Raw genomic sequence first — 8308 nt, 5'->3', positions numbered from 1 at the left:
TTGCCTATATTTAGAAACAACCCAAATGGCTCTTCATAGGTGAATGGATGAACTGTGGTATATCCGTACAATGGAATACCACACATCAATAGATAGAAATGGACTATTAACACGTGCTACAACATGGATGAATTTCAGGTTAATTATACTGAGTGAAAGAAGCCAGGCAGAGTACATATAGTATGAGTTCATTTACATGAAGCTCTAGAAAATACAAACCAATCTACAGCGACAGAAGGCAGATTAGTGGTTGCCTAAGGATGGTGGAAGAGAGGAGTGGCACAGAGGCATTACAAAGGGACACAGGCAACTTTCGTGGGGGGGGGGTGATGAATATTTTTATTATCTTGATTGTGGTGATGGTTTCACAGGTGTGTATGTGTGTGTGCATATCTATGTATATCTATATATCTCAAATTGTGCAGTTTATTGTATGTCCATTTTATATCAACAGGGTTGTTAAAAATTCAAATAGCCCCTCCCAAGCAACGTTGTTTGTAAAATTGTTCCCCCCTACTTTTCCACAATGCCCCCCAGACTTTCACTGAGAACACTGGTTGAGAGTGTAGAAATTGTTGTTGATGGTTTACTTATCCTTTATCCTCATCCTATTTGCCACATCCTAAGAGACATTATCCTCCGCAAAGCCTCATGCTATAGTGTGAGTTTATTCTCCATCCCAGGGGCAGCCAGGTTATTGTTAAAACCTCAAACAATGTCATTGTTGTTGCTGTTGTTTTTCTCCCAAATTAAAGGTGATATTTAAGGCTATTCTTTTGTTTTATTTATGCCTATCCAAACCCAACTCATCACTTAAGGATCTTAGCTTTCTTGACCACTAATTTTTACCATCTCTGTAAACTCATTGACTTTTCTAGGTCTGATTCAGTTTAGCAAACAGTTACTGAGGGCCTGCATCCCTGCTACATTCTGCTTAGCGCCACGAGCTCTTTAAGGCAGGCGTAATATCTTAATTTGTGCTTCCAGTGTCTAGCTTAACAAATGCTGAGTTAAATTGTAAGTTTTTTTAGCATGTTATGTACTGTATTGTATTATTTGTTAATGATTTTGTGTATTTACTCTCTCTCCTTTTCTATATTCTTGCCTCTAGCACAGACTTAACACAGAGGAAGTAACTAGTTCTTAGAGATCAGATGATTTTGGGGAAAGCACAGAGAATCCATTAACAGCCAGTCAGTAGCCTTGAAGCTTTCTTCCATTTGTCAGGACCCACTTATTAAATATGAATGCCTTAATAATGTGCTTGGCTGGACAGAACCATTTCCTCTTGTAAAAAAGAAAATGAAAAAGGTGATGTCTAGGCCTGTATACACCAGTCGCTTCATTCCTCAAACATCTGTTGTTTTTTTTGGCTGTGGTATGACATGGTTTAAATAATACTGACTAATTAATTTACCTACAAAGCATGACACTAATAGGTACTGCTAGGGAATTTGTTTATTTAGCCCTAAGCACTCCAGTTTTACAGTGTTTGTTTTTATGGCAGAACTGAATCACCAAGATTAGATGGGCTTAGATTTATTTACCAAATTCACAAATATTAGAACTAGAGAGAACTAAGACAGTTTCAGGACATAGAAAAAGAAGAACAGTTGTACCTAACTTCTGGTGGTATTATGCAACTGTTAGGCCCAAAGGATGATGCATTCTGAAAGCATGAGACTTCAGAGGTTTTAGATGAATTCATGAATGATCAATCCATAGCCGGCTCTTAGGGAAGTTCAAGGTTGTTTGGGGTGGGGTGTCACATCCCGATCTCGTGGAGACTGATGTCTGGGATGGCAGTGATGCTGTTAAGAGACCCAGTACTGGGCTGGAGAGAGCTTTGGCTTGATCCATTAGTTACTTATAAATTAAATAAATTTTCCCAACTCCTGATGATACACAAAATTCATGCTTATCGTAGTAAAGTGAAAAAATGCTGCAAAGTATAAAGAAATAGATACTGTTCATTCTCATTACTCAATGATAACCGCCATGTCTATGCCCTTTGTAGTAAGTATACATTTATTTTTCTAATATTATGAAAATTTCAAATGTATAGCAAACTTTTTCAGTGAACACTCATGTACCCACCCCTAGATTTTTCTATTAATATTTTCCTATACTTGCTTTATTGTATATTTATCCATTTATTTATTCCTCTCTCCCATCAATCCATCTTATTTCAATGATGCATTTCAGCAATTTAGCATGCATATCTAGAGTTCAATCTATGTTTCCTTTTGATGTAAAAGTCCCAAATCTTGAGTGTTCATTCCCTGAGTGTGGTGGATATACACTGAGGTGACCCCCGATGATACTCACCTGGTACTCACACCCTGCATAATCCCCTGTAACTTGCTTATAGCCAATGGTAAATGGCAAAGATTTTAGGATGTGACTCCTGTGATTGTTATATTCTTTAAGGCTCCATATTACTCGTAGGCTGGACCTAGAGACTTCTGGTGGGCTTGATGAAGTAAGTGACCATATTGGAGAAGCTCACGTGACAAAGAACTATGGGTGGCGTCTAGGAACTGAGAGCCTGCAAAAAGCCTGGGCCCTCAGCCACACAGCAAGGAAACAATTCTCCAGACAGCTATGAGTGTGAACCTGGAAGTAGTTTCTTCCCCAGTTGAACCTCTGGATGAGCACAATGGTCTTATAGGACCCTGAACAGAGGACTCAGCTAAGTCATGCCCAGAATTCTGACCTACAGAGACTATGAGATCGTTTATGTGTGTTAAGTTGCTGAGTTTGTTGGAAATTGTTTTGCAGCATTGAAAACAAATACAGGTATTAGTACCTGGAGGTGGGGTGCTGTTGTAACAAATACCTAAAAATGTGCAGTGGTTTAGGAACTCACCGGTGGGCAGAGGAGCATGATAGAGAAAGCCCAAGTCTTCCTGAAAAGACTGTGAATAGTAGAAACCTGGGTTTCAGGGATACTGCTGGTGACGGCTCATAGGAAGTGGGCAGTATGTGTCTGGAAACTGGAGGAAGGGAGAGTCCTTGACATGCAGTAGCAGAAAGTTAAGTGATATTGTCTCCCATGCTGGTGTGGAAAGCAGGACTTGTAGGTGAAGAACTTGGTTATGTCGCTAAGGACAATCCGAGCAAAGTATTGAAGGTATTCCTTGGTTTCCGCTGGGAAACACATATAGTAAAGTGTGAAAGGAAAGAGATTACTTAATTGATGGAAGAACTGTTAAACAAAAAGGGAGTAGAACTGGGTGATTTTTGAAAATTCTAAGCCTTTCCAGAGGACAGCAGGTGCTCAAATTAAGACAGTGTGGTCTAGAGAAAAATCTGAAGTTGTGACTGCATAACCTTTTGCTAAAACCTGAAAGATCAAAAGGTCAGATAATTCAGTCCAATGAAGGGATTTTTGGAAGGGGTGTGCCTCACAGATCCTCTCCATCAAACCAGGGGACCTCTAGAAGGCGTAAACACGTTGGCCCTCAGCGTCTCCATCTTGCTAGCAGAGAGGACCAGAGACTCTTCTCACGAACATGATGAAATAAGTGGCCATGTTGGAGAATCCTACATGACGAGGGGCTGTGGAGGGGATCCAGGACCTGAAAGCAGTCTGCCGATGATAGCCAGCAAAAGCTGGGGCTCTTGGACTAATAGCTGCAAGGAAATGAACTCTGGCAGCAACCCTGATGAGCTTGGAAGTAGTTTCCCAGTCAAACCTTCAGATGAGAACACAGCCTGGCTGTCACATTGATTGCAGCCTCGTGAGATCCTGAGAAGAGGACCCAATTAAGTCTCATGTGGACTTCTGACTAACAAAAACTATGAGTTAATACATAGGTGGTTTTAATCCTCCAGTTTATGGTCATTTCTTATGACTCAGTAGAAAACAAATACACTGAGTTTTGACACATTCATACTCTGCAATCCAAACTTCTGCCCAGATAGAGAACATTATCATTACCCTAGAAAGTTTCCTCATGCTACTTCCCAGTCAGTCCCCCAACCCTCAAACCCCCCAGAGGCAAAAAACTCTTCTGATGCTTTTAACACTATAGATTAATGTTGCCTGCCCTACAATTTCATGTAAATAGAATCCTACTGTGTATGCTCTCTTTTTTGTTTGGTTTCTTTTACTCAGCATAATATTTTTGCAATTTATCCCACATTGTTGTGTGTGTCAGTAGTTGGTCCTTTTTGTTGTTGCATGTTATTCTGTTCTGTGAATATATCACAATTTGTTTAACCATTTTTCAGTTGATGGACACAGGAACAGTTGCTAGTTTTAGGTGATTGTGAGTAAACCTGCTATAAACATTTTTTGAATAAGTCTTTTTGTGAATGAATATATGTTCTTATTTCCCTTAGGTAAATACCTAGTTGTGGAGTTGCTAAGTCATAGGATAGGCATATGATTACTTTTATAAGAAACTTCCAGGTATTGATATTTTTCCTAAGTGGCTGTCTCATTACAGCCACTGTGAGTAGTGGCTCATTCTCACCAACAATATATGAGAGTTCCCATTGCATTGCATCCTCACCAACATTTGATGTTTTCATTCTTTTTAATTTTTGCTATTCTAGGAGACGTGTAGTGGTATATCATTGTGATTTTAACTTACGTGTCCCTGATTTCTAATAATGTTGTGCACTTTTTCTTGTGCTTATTGGACATCATATCTTCTTTTGAAAAGTCTCTTTTTAAATTATTTGCCCCCCTCCCTTTCTGAGGAGAGGGATTGTTTGTGCTTTTATTATACTTGCTAAGTTGTAGGGGTTCTTTGTATATCCTGGATACCAGTCCTGTGTCTGATGTTTGTTTTGCACATAGTTTTTCTCATATGGTGGCTTGCCTATTAATTTTCCTTATGACACATTTTGATGAAGAGAAACATTTAGTTTTCATGATTTTTTATGGTTACTGCATTATGTGACTTGTTTAAAAAACCTTTGCCTATCCTCAAGCCGTGAACATATTCTCCTGTGTTTTCCTATGCAAATACCACAATTTCTGAATTACTATAGCTTATAGTAAGTTTTGAAGTCAGGTAGTATGTCCTCTAATTTTGTTAAAGGTTTTTTCAAGGTTGCTTTGGCTATTCAAGGTCAGTGGTGTCCAATAGAGCTTTATGCAATGATAAAAATATATACCTGCACTGTTTAAGAAAGGTAACCACTAACCATATGTGAGTATTCAGCCCCTGAAGTATGGTTAGTGCAACTGAGGGACTAAATTTTTAATTTTATTCAAAATTAATTAATGTAAGTATAAATTTAAGAAGCCACACATGGTTAGTAACTGCCATCATGTACAGTGCAGTTGTAGGTCCTTTGCATTTCCATATACACTTTAGAATATGCTTATCAATTTCTACCAAAAAAAGGCACTGGCGTTGTAATTGAGATCTCTTTGAATCTAGAGATCAGTTTGGCCAGAATTGACATCTTAATAGTGGTTAGTCTTTTGATCCATTATCATGGTATATCTCTCCATTTATGTATGCCTTCTTCAGTTTCTCTCAAAATGTTTTGTGGTTTTCTGTGTACTGGTCTTGCACATAGTTTGTTAAATTTATCCCTAAGTATTTCATGCTTTTTAAAAATGATATTATAAGTGAAATTATTTAAAAATTTTTTTCAGTTGTTTGCTGCAATTGACTTTTGTAAGTTTACCTTCTATCCTTTGACCTTGCTAAATTCACTAATTAGTTCTGGTAGTTGTTTTGTTGATTCCTTCAGATTTTCTATGTAAACAATCATGTCATCTGAAAATAGAGACATTTTTACTTCTTCCTTTCCAACCTGGATGACATTTATTTTTTTAATTTTTATTTATTTTTATTTATTTATTTTGATTGGCTTATTGTACTGGCTAGAACCTCCAGTGCAATGCTGAGTAAGAATGTCCATTCTCACCTTGTTTCCAACGTTAGTAGGGACAATTTCAGTCTTTCGTCATTAGATATTGTATTAGTTATATGTCTGATGTTATTTCTAGTTTTTATCATGAATGAGTTGTGAGTTTTGTTAAACGCCTTTTATGCATTTATTAAAATGATCACGTGGTTTATCTCCTTTAGTCTGTTAATACGTAATACAGTCTGTTAGTCTGTGAATTACGTTGCTTGATTTTTGAATGTTAATTCAAACTTAAATTTCTGGGGTAACCCCTACTTGTTCATAATATACTATCCTTTTTAATATTTTTCTGTATTCTATTTACTAATATTTTGTTAAGAATTTTTGTATTTATGTTCATGAGTGATATTGATCCATAATTATATTTTGTAATGTCCCTGTCAGGCTTTGATCCTAGGGTCTCAGTGGCCTCATACAACAAGCCAGAAGGTGTTTCCTCCTCTATTTTAAGAAAGAGTTTGTATGCGGTTGGTACCATTACTTCCTTAAATGTTGACATAATTAACTAGTGAAGATATCTGGGTCAGCAGTTTTCCTTGTGGGCATGTGCTTGGTAAAGAAAGTAATTTCTTTTATAGATATATGACAATTAAGATATTCTGTTCTAAAGAATTTGTCCATTTTATCTAAACTGTCAAATTTGTTAAAGTTGGCATTATCTCTTTAATATCTGTAGGATCTGTAGTGATGTCCCCTGTCTTGCCCTTGATATTGCTAATTTGTGCTTTCTTTCTTTATTATCTTGATCAGAATAGCTAGACGTATATCACTCACATTTATCTTTCAGAGAACAAGCTTTTGGTTACATTGATTGTTCTGTACTTTTTTGTTTTATATTGCACTGATATCTGTTCTTATGTTTACTGTTCTCTTCTATCCACTTACTTTGGGTTTCCTTTGCTCCTCTTTTCCTAGTGTCTTAAGTTGGAACCTTGGATCATTGATTTTAGATCTCTCTTTCTATCAACTATTATAAGCATGTAAAGCTATTAATTTCCTTCTAAGCTCTGCTCTAGGTCAATCCCACAAATTTTGTTATGCATTTTTAGTATCACTCAGTTCAAATATTTTCTGATTTCTCTTGTGACTTAATCCTTAACCCATGAATTTTTTAGAATTGTGTTTAATTTTGAAATATTTGGGATTTTCTAAATATTTATTACTGATTTCTAATTTCGTTTTGGTCAAAGATTATACTTTGTATGATTCACGTGAAGCTGTTTTACCTTTTGATGTATATATAATGTGCATTTGAATAGAAAGAATATTCTCTAGGTTTTAGATGTAGTATTCTATCAATATCAGTTAGGTCAAGTTGGTTGATAGTATTGTTCAAATCATCTATGTATTTACTGATTTTTTTTTGTTTAGTTGTTCTATTAATAGTTGAGTGAGGGGGTGTTAAAATCTCCAACTATGGTCGTAGAATTGTCTATTTCTCTCTTTAATTCTGTCAATATTTGCTTCACATACTTGAAGATCTGCTGTTAGGTGCATATACATTTATGGATTGTTATTTGTTATGATGGATTTATGCTTGTATCATTATGAAATATCCCTTCTTATCTCTGTCAATATTCCACTCTTGAAGTGTATTTTATCTGATATTCATACCTTCACTCTAGCCTTCTCATGCTTACTGTTTTCATGATGTATATTTTTCTACTCATTTACTCTTAATCTATTTGTATCTTTGTATTTAAAATGTGCCTCTTCTGTAGACAGCATAAAGTTAGGTCCAGCTTTTTTGTTTTATAATCCATTCTTATGATCTCTGCCTTTCAATCAGTGTATTTAGTCAATTAACATTTATGTACTTTTTAAAATACAATTGGATTTAGGTCTACCATTTTATGATTGGTTTTCTATCTGTCCCATATGTTTTTGGCTCCTCTTTGAATTTTTTAGTGATTTCTCTATAAACATCACAGTATATATCCTTAACTTATCACAGTCTATTTAGTATTAATATTGTAGCTCACTATGTAAAATGTAGAAACTTTGCAACTGCATAAATTGATTTACTTCTCCTTTCCCTTTATGCTATAGTTATTATATGTATTATATCTACATTATAAAGCCATCCAGACAATGCTATAATGTTCACTTAAATAGTTATAAGTATGCTGGAGAGGGTGCAGAGCAAAGGGAACCCTCTTGCACTGTTGGTGGGAATGTAAATTGATACAGCCACTTTGGAGAACAGTATGGAGGTTCCTTAAAAAACTAAAAATAGAATTACCATATGACCCAGCAATCCCACTACTGGGCATATACCCAGAGAAAACCGTAATTCAAAAAGACACATGCGCCCCAATGTTCATTGCAGCATTATTTACAATAGCCAGGTCATGGAAGCAACCTAAATGCCCATTGACAGACGAATGGATAAAGAAGATGTGGTACATAT

Source organism: Eubalaena glacialis, chromosome 2 (assembly GCF_028564815.1).
Source record: "Eubalaena glacialis isolate mEubGla1 chromosome 2, mEubGla1.1.hap2.+ XY, whole genome shotgun sequence".
Taxonomy (NCBI): Eukaryota; Metazoa; Chordata; class Mammalia; order Artiodactyla; family Balaenidae; genus Eubalaena; species Eubalaena glacialis.
The sequence above is the reverse complement of the archived record's forward strand: the minus strand, read 5'-3'. Positions refer to the sequence as shown.